Here is an 11227-nt window from a genome sequence, read left to right on the forward strand (position 1 = left end):
GTCTACTGAGCTCCCTCCGTGGGCCCAGTGCCACGCTGGGAGCCGGCAGGGAAAATCAAAAACCACAACACACGGAGCCCTCAAACACTTATAATCTAGTTGGGGAGGCCCGTCACATACTGGCACAAAATAAGTAGCCAATATACCTTGTATTTATTTCTTTTCACTGCTGTAACAGAGTACCACAGATCTAGTGGCTTCAAACAACACACATTTATTATCCTACAGTTCTGTAGGTAGGTGTCCAAAAAAGGAACTCAGAGGGCTAAAGTCTAGGGGATGGCAGGGCTGCCTTCCTTTCGGAGGCTCGAGGGGAAAATCTGTTTCTTTGCCTTTTCCAGCTTCTAGAGCTGCCCACATCCCTTGACTCCTGAAGGTCTTCCTTCATCTTCAAAGCAAACACACCCCTCGGACCTCTGCTTCTGTCATTACATCATCTCCTTTTCTCCTGCCAGCTCTGCTGCCTCCTTCTTTTCCCTTATAAGGACCCTTATGATTAAGAAACTGGATAATCCAGAATAATTTCCCCATCTCAAGATGCTTAACTTAATCACATCAGCAAAATCCTTTTTGCCATGTAAAGTAACGTATTCACAAATTCCGGGGATCAGGACATTGACATCTCGGGGGGCCATTATTCTGCTATCACACCTCTCTGGAATGTAATCTCCGTGAATAGCGACTGTGCCTCTTTCATTCACACCAACACATAGAAGAGTTCACAGCACATAGTAGCCCTTTAGTAAACATTTGTCGAATAGATGAATGTGAGTGAATGAAGGTAAGAATCAAATAACAATAAAGGGGATCATACACAAGAAATCTAGGCAGGACATGATTAATTGCCAAGCGAGCAATGTAAACCACATTTGCCTCACTTCAGAATAGTCTAGGGAGCTTCATTTAAAAAAAAAAAAAAAAAGACCCCCAGACTCCACCCCTGACAGTAAATTTGAATCTTGGGAGTATATATATATATTTAATGAGAAGTGATTTTAATGAGGTGAGCTCGGCATCCAGCCCTCCTTTGGGAGCCACTGATGGAGAGAGTTAGTGCTGGCTGTTCAGAGGAGGGAGCGAGCCCTGTGGTCCAGAGTACACTGCCACGGATGGTTCCAGAGCTGGCTGGCAGGGATAACAGTCCTCCACGCAGTGGGAGCAGCCTGTGTGACAGCCCAGAAGGAAGAAATAACATGGCAGGTTCGGGAAACTGTAAGTAGTTTGTGGTCTGTGGGTGGAGTGATGGATTTTGAGGTTGGAAATGTTCTGAACATAAAGGGCCTTGCTTGCTCTGCTGAAAAGGCTTTCCCCTGTCTCTGTGAAGCCAGGGGAGGGAAGTAACAGTTCTGTGTTTTAGAAATGTGGCCAGGGTAATAGTGTGAGGGTGAACTTCCTTCGAAAGGACTAGAAAGCAGAGAGGTCATTCGGACAAATTCTTCACCTCCCTGTGCTTTAGGTACTCCGTCTGTAAAATGGGGACAGGGCACAGCTGTGATGTCTACTTCAACGTGTTACGATGAAGAGGCAGTGCTTAGAAGAGTGGCAAGTATGTAGCAGGTGCTTAATAAATGTCAGCAAGTATGGTTAGTAGCACCAGAAAGGTTGCCACATGAGGAGAGCCTGAAAGGTGGTTCAGGCTGAGGCAGTGAGAATGGGGAAGAGGGGACTGATTCAAGAAATATTTAAGCTATTTGAACCTTAAGGTCAGGTAGCAATTAATTAATTAGCTGGGCAGACAGAAAGGAGGAGAGCAAAAATATTTATTATGAGTGCACACGTCAGGAGTATTGGAGAGGAGTTAACAAACTCGTTACACTGGAGAGTGAGGTTGTGAAAGAAAATAACGAGAGATAATTATGTAACAGTAGCTTGGGCCCAGGATGTAGGTTACCAGCAGGCTGACACTTTTTCTTGCATGTGGAAGCAGTACGGAGCTGTTGAAGGATTTTATGTTCAGATGGGATCACCACTTACTGTGCGACCTGGGCAGTTTTCCCCTAACTCAGGAGAACTTTCTGCCAAGAAGAAAATATTCTATATCTGCCCTCTTCAGAATGGCAGCTACTAGTCACATGTGGCTGTTGAGTATTTGATATGTGCCTAGTATGACTGAAGAACTGAAGTTTTAATTGATTTTAATTTAAATAGGCACACGTGGCTAGTGGCTACCATCTTTGACAGCACAGGAACTTCTCGGAACCCCTGTCGCTCCATCTGTGTAGTGGGAATGATGATACATCATTGGCTTGTTACAGCAATCGGGAGATATTGAGATACCGCAGTTAGAGCACTCAACACGGTAATTTGACAAATTATTATCACTGTTGTTGAAACTTGTTATTGTTATTATTGAACAGGGCTAGCATGACATAAACCATGCCTCAAGAAGATTATTTGGTATCCAAGTTGGATTTGATGGGAAAAGAAAATTGTAGAAGAGAAAGCGTTCACAAGGCTATTTCTGTGGTGAGATGTGGGATCATTAAGATCTTATCTGGAGAAAGGCCACGAGAAGGGAAAGCACGGGAGGGTTATGAAGCTGCAAAGCACACTGGTATGCACCACGCATGCTCTTCTCCCCACATCAGCTTCCTTTCCAAGGTGCTTTCAGAGAGTGCACTCCCATCCCAACCCAAGACAGACACCACTGCCCACCCGCCCCCAACCCCAAGAGAGATAGCCATTCTCCCTGCTTGTGACAAGACCACCAGTGTCCACCATTAGCATCCTTCTTCTGGCGCATGACCTACTAAATAGGAACTTTGAACACTTCCCAGCTTCCTTGCAGTTAAACTGATGCCATGAGAGTGAGTTCTGAGCAATGGAATCAAAGCAGAAGCAATGTGTACCATTTCCAGGCTGGACCCATACAATCTCCCATGCAGCCCTCATTCCCTCTTCCCATTCTGTGATGATTTTAGAGGCCACATGTTGAAGACAGCTGCGCCACATGATGGAAAGAGCCTGGGACCCTTGAATGAATGAATGAACAGAACTACCCACTCCATTCCCCAAACCTGCTTCGGACTGTAATATGAATGAAAAATACACCCTTTTCTTCGTGCTAAGCCACTGAGATTTCGGGGTCATTACAGCTAACCTCATTACCCTAACACACCATCCCTCATTCCATTTCAGGCCATGAAAACGTCTCTTATACGGATAACCTGTCTGAACTACCAATCCCTCCGAAGTCACTTTTAAATTGGGCCCCACCAGTATTAAGACAGACTCCTGACTCCCACCCACAGACATCTTGTCTCCTAAGACATTTCTTTCTCATTCCCCCAAAGCAGGCACATTCCAGACATAGATCTCCTCCCACAATGCTACATCAAGGATACCCCTACCAAGCTATATGACAGTTCATTGAGTTTCTTGGACGTGTGAGGGCTTCCTCCTCTCTGCTTCTTAATCCCCACACAGAGGGACCTCTGATGTCCTTTGGGGTATATCCTTGTTTACTGTAGCTCCAGCCCCAAACCTAGGCACCACTTGGTCCTCTCCTTCCTTTACCCGCTATGTGCACTTCATTAGCAAGCACGGTTGGGTCCGCCCTGTCCTTTCTCCCCGAGACACTGCTTAGTCCAGGCACCATCATCACCACCTCCCCACTTGTAGCAGCTCCCTACGTGGTCCTCCTCTGCTCGTTCTTTCCCCTCCAATCCACTCTCCAGCCAGCAGCTGGAATAGTCTTTTAAAAATAACAACCAGAACATGGCAGTCCCCTGCTTAAATCCCTCCAAAAGATTCCATAGCAATTGGGGTAAACAAATCAGTTGCCAACTCCAACTAGTCTCACCTCTGCCCATTTCACTCCAGGCACACTGGCCTTCTTTCTGTTTCTTGAATGTGCCCAGCTTGTTCCCGCCCCGGGGTCTTGGTAACTTTGCATCTGGAAAGCTCTCCTCTGAGTGCTTATAAGATTCATAAGGCTTGCTTGTCATTCAAGCCTCAGGTCACATGTTACTTCCTCAGAAAGGCAATCCTGTCCTTCCTCTCTAAAGTACAGTCCCCTACTCTGTCTTACATCTTGTGATAAGTGATAGCACTATGTGAAATTGTCTTGCGTATTTGTTTATCCTTTCCAGCTCCACCCTTGCCATCCCATTGGAATATAGCCTCCATGAGGGCAGGAGCTTTACCTTTTAGGGACCAACTCCTCTCAGTTTGCCTAGGACTGTCCTGGCTTTACCAACACACGTCCAACATTCCAGGAAACCCCTGAGTCTAGGGAAAACTCTGATGGTTGTCATCCTATTGTCTTCCTTGATCACTTCTGTATCCCCAGTACCTAGTCTAATGCCAGGGGCTTAGGTAGGAACTCAATAAATATCTGTGCGATAAATAAAGGCAAGAATGGCTGGCTGTCCATAAAGAATTCTTTGATCCTGGCTCTAGGGGGCAGCCTTCTCCACCCTTGTGTCTTGAGACGGAGCTCTGCAAGGTTGGGCTAAAAATCTTATTTGCAAGATTTTCCCCAGAACTTACGTGGTCCCTTTGCTCACCTCCAGCCCTTGTGGAGTTCAAGGCTAAGGACCCTGGTTAAGGCAGCCCCCCAGGCCGTGCCTGACACGGAGGTGGATTCCCTGGGCCCAGCCCGCCTCAGCTGGTCCCCCTGCAGCTTCGTCTTCCTCTTGAAGTCAGGCTTATAGACCACAGAGCTGAAAGGACCATTCTAGAGAGGAAGAGCGGGTGGCTCATTGCAGGGAAGAGCTGGCCCCGTCATGAGCAGCGCAGCTGCCCAGACTGCAGGAAGTAATCCCGAGTTAAGGACTCAGATCCAGGGGGTCACCTTGGCCACCCCTCCCCCAGCACTGCTCCCTGGGGCCGTGGCTGCCTTCTGCCCCTAGAAGGGGACATCTTCACCTTTTACGGCTAGAGTGAAACCATTCACAGTCCGGCTTCTCACTGAGACCCCACTTCCTCTGCCTGCCCACTGACAACCTGGAGGTCCACGCAGAGGACAGGATGCTGAGTGAGAAGATGCTGAGCGGAAGCAGCAGGTCTTTGAGCTCCAGAGCTAGATGAGCATCAGAGACGGCTAAGTGTGGAGAGGGAGAATGCGTGAGCGTGTACGCGTGTTAGCGATCACAGCCGCCGCGGCATTTGGAAGGGCAACAAGGAGGGGCCCGGGGCCTAGGCCTGCTCGCCTCTCCTTGTCCTCTGGTGACTTCCATCTGCTGACCTGAACCCCCAATCACAGGTGCGTCCTCCAATGCGCTCGCTCTTTTCCTTTCCCTTTCGCTGTGGGGTTGTTGTTGGGTGAGGGGAGAAAGAGGGAGAGAGAGAAAGAGACAGAGAGAGATAAAGCCAGGAGTTAACCTCTGCATGGACTGGAGCCTCCGGCTGTGGGGAGTGAGCGAATACAAAGGCTGAGGCCAGGAGGGGAGGGCATCAACTCTCCCTAAAGGACAAAGCCCGGCACAGGGATTAGTACATATTTGTCCTTCAGATTTGAGTTTAGGGACTAGATTTATTGAATGAGAAAGTCACCACGGAGGCTTGATCAGTACACACAGATCCCCCAAAAGCTTGACACCTGTGCTTAGTCCAGCGCTCGGGACCCATGAATAGCACCCTAGAGAGGTTTGAGGTGCGAACCTGAGGGCACTCCCTGGAGGAGGGAGAGGATGGGCTAGAGACAGACTGAGGCAGTGCGAGGAACAGAGATGGGCCAAGAACCGGTTGGAAAGGTAACAGAAGGAGAGGCAGACCTGGGGGACCCATGAGGAAGGTAGAAGGACCCATGGCAGGAGAGGGGGAGATGAGTTCACCTATTCCACTCAGGAGGCCTCTCCTGGGTCTTCCCTGGTGGCGCAGTGGTGAAGAATTCTCCTGCCAATGCAGGGGACACGGGTTCAAGCCCTGGTCCGGGAAGATCCCACATGCCACGGAGCAACTAAGCCCGTGTGCCACAACTACTGAGCCTGTGCTCTACAGCTGCGAGCTACAACTACTGAGCCTGCATGTTGCAGCTACTGAAGCCCGTGTGCCTAGGGCCTGTGCTCCACAACAAGAGAAGCCACCACAACGAGAAGCCCGCGCACCAACGAGGAAGAGTAGCCCCCGCTCGCCACAACTAGAGAAAAGCCTGTGCTCAGCAACAAAGACCTAATGCAGCCAAAAATAAAATAAATAAATAAATAAAGAAGCAGCCTCTCCTGAGGGCCTCTGTGCCCACAGCCCTGGCTGTGCTAAGCATGCGGCCTGGATTTCTAATTGTAGTTGTGGTGAGTGCCGGGCGTGTGGTAGAGAAATGGGGCCCTGCAGGAGGAGCTGACACAAGCCGGGCTCTGTGGGAGGAGAAGAACCCGGCAGGGGCACAGCAGTGGCTGCTTCGCCTGGCACCCAGGACCCCAGCCGGCACCGTCAGCTGAGGCCTGGGGGAGACTGGAGATTAAATCAGGATCCAGTCCTCTGTGGGATGAGAGGGGGAATGCTGAGGTGGGCTCTATGCCCGCCCTGCAGCAGGTTTAAGGGGAGTCCGCTGCCTCTCCATTTCTCTGGAGGTAAAGCTCCTAGTTGAGGGGGCTCCGAGGCAGGAGCAGGAAGCACTTCCTGAGGCCTGGGTGGGAAGTCTGAGCCGCTGGTGGCCGCCTCTCCATCCTGGAGCCGAGGACTGATCCCAGGAGGGGAGGGAGTGGCCTGCGGCCTTCTCTCTCAGTCAGACCTGCAGACGTCACCTCTCTTTTCTGTTTCCCTCTACAGACCCCATCTCTGCAGCCTCCCCTGGCCTTTCGCTGCGTCCTCTCTGGAGGGAGGAAACGGACAGTGGTTCTGGTGCCGAGTCTTTGGAGTGCTCAGCTTCCTCTGGCCCCAGCACTTCCCGAGTGGGATTTGGGGGCAGGATTGGGGTCTGCTCTGATGCTAGGGAGGGCCTTCTCTGCATGGCCTGCTTGCCTGGTTACTCACAGCCTTGCCCTCTCCTTGGCCAGGGCTCTGGATCCACACGGAACCCTCCCTCGGGCTACTGCAGCTGCCCCTGCCTAAGTCTCTAAAAGGGCAAAGTGGGTGCAGAGTTCGAGTCCTGAGCAAGGGCCCAGGGAAGATGGGAGCCCCTGAGATGAGGGTCCGGGGAAGGCTGGGGATGTTGGGAGGAGGTAGTGCGGGCAGTGAGCCCCAGGTAGAGGCGGGGGAGTGGTGTGGGCCGGCAAGGGCAGACTGGAAGCCCCAACAGGGGTGCAGGCGAGGGAGCCAAGGAGAGGGCTCTGGGCCTGAGGGAAAGTGGTCACGACTGGGCTGGAGCCACGGTTTCAGAGCACTGATTACTCAAGGGCAGATGCAGTGTCTCCTGGATATGTGGAATACACACACACATACACACACACACACACACACACACACACACACACACATACACTTGAGAAGCAGAAGCTGGAGGGAGAAAGCACTTCCTGCACATTCAAATACCACCAAACTTGCCTGCTAGGCAGGCCTGTTCCCCTCCCTTTAGCACAGCTCCAGACCTGCCCCTGCCTTCTGCCCTGCTCTGCCAGCCTCTCCTCACCCTCTGGCTACCGCCATCAGCACCACAGGCCTGTCTGGTGACCGTTTCCTTGCTCCTGTCATGCACGGGTAGCTTGACCACCAGCCAGAAGAATGTGCCTCCAGGAAAGTGTGGGGACTCTGTTCTCGCCTCAGTCAGCTCCCCACTGCTCCCCAGCCCTGTCCCGCCCTCACAGACCTCCCTCCAGCTTGCCCCCCACTTCCTGGAGAAGTAGGAGCCCATCTCTCCTCTGCGTCCCTGCTCTACCACTGTCACAGTGGCTCAAGAGTGACTGGCTGTGACCTGCTGGTCCCAGGAAGGGTTGGCTTGGTGCCCATCAGTGTTCCAGCTCCCTGCCTCAGCCCCCCAGGAATGGGCAGGGGAGGAGATGGGGGAACTGGACTGGAACCATCCTCGGGGCCAGAAGCCTGGACAAGTGCCAGAGGACCTTCAACCTTCCAGAGCCGGGAGGTAGAGCCCAGGTGAGGGTACCTGGGCTCTCTTCTCAGTCCCTCTCCATTTGTTGGTAAGCCATGGCCAGGGGATCACATCAGGATGCTGAGGGAAGCTGCAGCAGGCCAAGGTACCCAGGCACAGCCCTTATATCCTCTGGCCTCCAAGCTGGCCCTTTTCCTCAGTCCCGCTGCCAGCCTATCAGCTAAGACGTCCTCCAACCTCCCACCCTCCAACCCACCAGCAACCTCAAGGGACACAGCTGAGCCTCGTAAGCAAGGTTTGCAGCACAGAAGGAGAAAAGATAGGAGACAAAGAAGCAGCCGGGGGGGAGGTGAAACAAACTGTCCGAAAAATGAACTGGGAAAGCAGCCCCTCTCCCTTCTGCCCTGCCCTTGGTACAGGCCCACAGCAGGCCCCAGCTGACCGTCCCACCGACTTCAGCTCATTTCCACCCGGAATCACTGAGCACCTGCTTTATGCCAGACACTGTGCTGGGTATGGAGGCCTGACCAGATTAGTGTGTTAGTGAGCTACCAGAAAATTCCACCAGGCTCCGTGGCCCTGGAGCCCAGTATCTGCCCAGTTTCAGATCTCCAGTTTACAGCAGAGTTGCTGGAACTTACAGTAAATGCCGTTGAAGGAATTAAAGATTCTTGTGGCACTGCACAGGAAGGACTGAGGAAGGCAAGATTGAGAGCAGTGATCACCAAAGAGTGATTAAGAGGGTAGGCTCTGCCGTCAGACTGAGTTTGGCGTTGCTACTTACTAGCTGTGTGACCTTGGCCAAGTTACTTCACCTCGCTGTTCTTCAGTTCTGTTCCTCACTTGTAAATAGTGATTGTTCTGAGGATTAAAAGATGATGTCTATAAAGTAGTAAACAGAGTACACAGCACATAGTAAGTGATAGAAGAGACCATCGTTCTGCTAGAGCAGTTTGAGTGGGGATGGGGCATGATGGGTGGATGCAAGAGGTTATCCATTGGTTGAATCAACCAGAATTGCAGGCTGATGAGATGTGGGAGAGGGAGGGAGCGAGGTATCAGGTGCCTTGCTTAGGCAGTGGTGGGGGTCCTGGAGCAGGGAGCTGAGAGAGGCCAGGTGGGAGGAGAGGCAGCTGGGGTGGAAAGGGAGTTTTAGACTCGTGTAGTGTGAAGATTCAGGAAGCTGTGGGCTCCACGAGTGTAGAGTTCAGCAAAGAGGCTTTGGTGGGAGGAATACAGCCCAGAGTCACAGCCGGCCAAGAAGCCCTCCTTTCCCATTAACCCTCCTGGACTATTCCCTGGGAGCCTCTGCCATCCCCTGCCACCTGCCCGAGGGAGTGAGGCAGGGTTCCATAAGGCTCATGCCCTGGCAGAGAGCTCATCATGTGGGTGGACAGCGTGAAGAGGCCCTGCTAGTCAGCCTCCATTATCTGTCTGTCCCTCCCCGTACGTCTGGAGCCTGTGCACCCAAGTGTGAGGGAAATGACTCTGGATGTGGGCTTCTCTCCCTTTGCAGGAGCTGTCAGTATATTTGAGAGGCAGGATTACAGAGTGGTAAAGCATACAGACTCCTCTAAGTGCTTGGGGAGAATCACTCACTGCTCCACATCTTACTTGTGGAACCTTGGGTGTGTCAGTTAACTTTTCCATGTCACTTCCTCGCCTGCAACATGGGATAACAATAATACCTATCTCATAGGATTCTTGTGATGATTAAATCAGCGAATGTATCAAGAACATCAACCAGTATAACAAGTACCAAGAACAGGGCCTGGTGCATGTTAACTATTGCTATCATTTATCTGTCCCAACACAACTTCCAGGCATCTAAAGATAGTCAGAGGAGGGTGGAGGCTGCACCAGGGTATGGCACGATTTTCCCTGTGATGACTCACCATCTGGCTTAAAGTGTCTTCCTCAGACACACTCCCCTAGTCCCCTGCCCCCTCCAGGTCTTAGGCTCCATCAAACACCTACCGAGCATTCATTTCACAGGCCAGTCCCAACCAGGAATCCTGAGAAGGAAACACCTGCTCCATCACCTGCCTTGGCGGGAGGTGGGGCGCTTTGCCCTCCAGTGACAAGAACGAGACAAGTGGAAGGTCCAATTTGAATGACTTTCTTTGGATCCTTGTACCCTTGACCTTGGCAAGCTACTTGATAACTCCGAGCCTCAGCTTCACCATCTGAAGTGGGAATGACAGTAGTACTACTTCATAGGGTGGTGGCAGAGATAGAATACCTGTGAAGCACTTGGAACAGTGCCAGGCACTTACAGACTATTGTGGCCTGCTGAGAGGGAGGCAGATGTCCTGCCTCACCCACTGGCTCCATTTCCACTTGCCCAAAGCAGGGGCAGGATGAATAAGAAAGGGGGGACCCCTTTCTGACCCGACTGCCAGTCTCTGGAAACTCCCCTGCAAGGACTTCTAGACCAGGTCACTGGCACCAGAGACCTGAAATTTTAACTCACTCCCCAGCCCCACTCCCTCTCTACTCTCTTCCCCATGGACACCTGTGACCCCAGGCTGTTATCCCTTCAAGCTGTTCTTCCTTCTTCCAAATTCCCCAAACCTGAGTGGATGGGTTTGGTCTGGGGGCCAGATTCATTTTCGGGCTCCCCTCCTTCCCTGAGGGGGTCATTTAAAACTCCACTCTCATTTCTCAAAGTGGGAACCCAGCAGATTGGGGTATTTGTTCAAAATATAGATTTTCCACTTCATGCCAATAGGACTGAATCTGAATTTGAGGGGATGGAACTTACAATCTGATAAACTCCTGGAAGGATTTTCAAAGACACATTAAAATTGATTTTAATCACAATTAACCCCCCCTCCAAGAAAATAATCATCGGTGAAACAGCAGGGGACATGGATTGTTAGAGATATGTCTTCCTCTGTCCAGGCAGGCTCAGCAGCAAAGGGAAAGGGACACAGGTGGGGCAAAAAGGGGGTGAGTCCTAGAAAGCCGGGGGGGGGGGGGGGTGGGTGGCGAGGCGTGCGACTCCTTCCAAAACCCTCGGTGACGCCCTGAGCAGTTACGGCGCCGGCGCTGGGGGAGCTGCTGTCCCGGAGCCACTGTCTCTCCGCGGACTCAGAAGCAGGAGTGCAGCGAAGAGGGGGCGCTGGGCCAGCAGCGCGGCGGTGGGAACTGAGGCCCAGGGAGGCGATGGCTTTCCACAAAGAGCCCGCCTAGGACTCTGGAATCCCGAGCTCGACCTTCACCCGCCGGGGGGCGTGGCCTTCTAGCCCAGCTTCTCTGGGATCTCAGCCCCACCTCCAGCGCCCACAGTCCCCGAGC

The sequence above is a fragment of the Phocoena sinus genome, chromosome 10, assembly GCF_008692025.1.
Source record: "Phocoena sinus isolate mPhoSin1 chromosome 10, mPhoSin1.pri, whole genome shotgun sequence".
NCBI lineage: Eukaryota > Metazoa > Chordata > Mammalia > Artiodactyla > Phocoenidae > Phocoena > Phocoena sinus.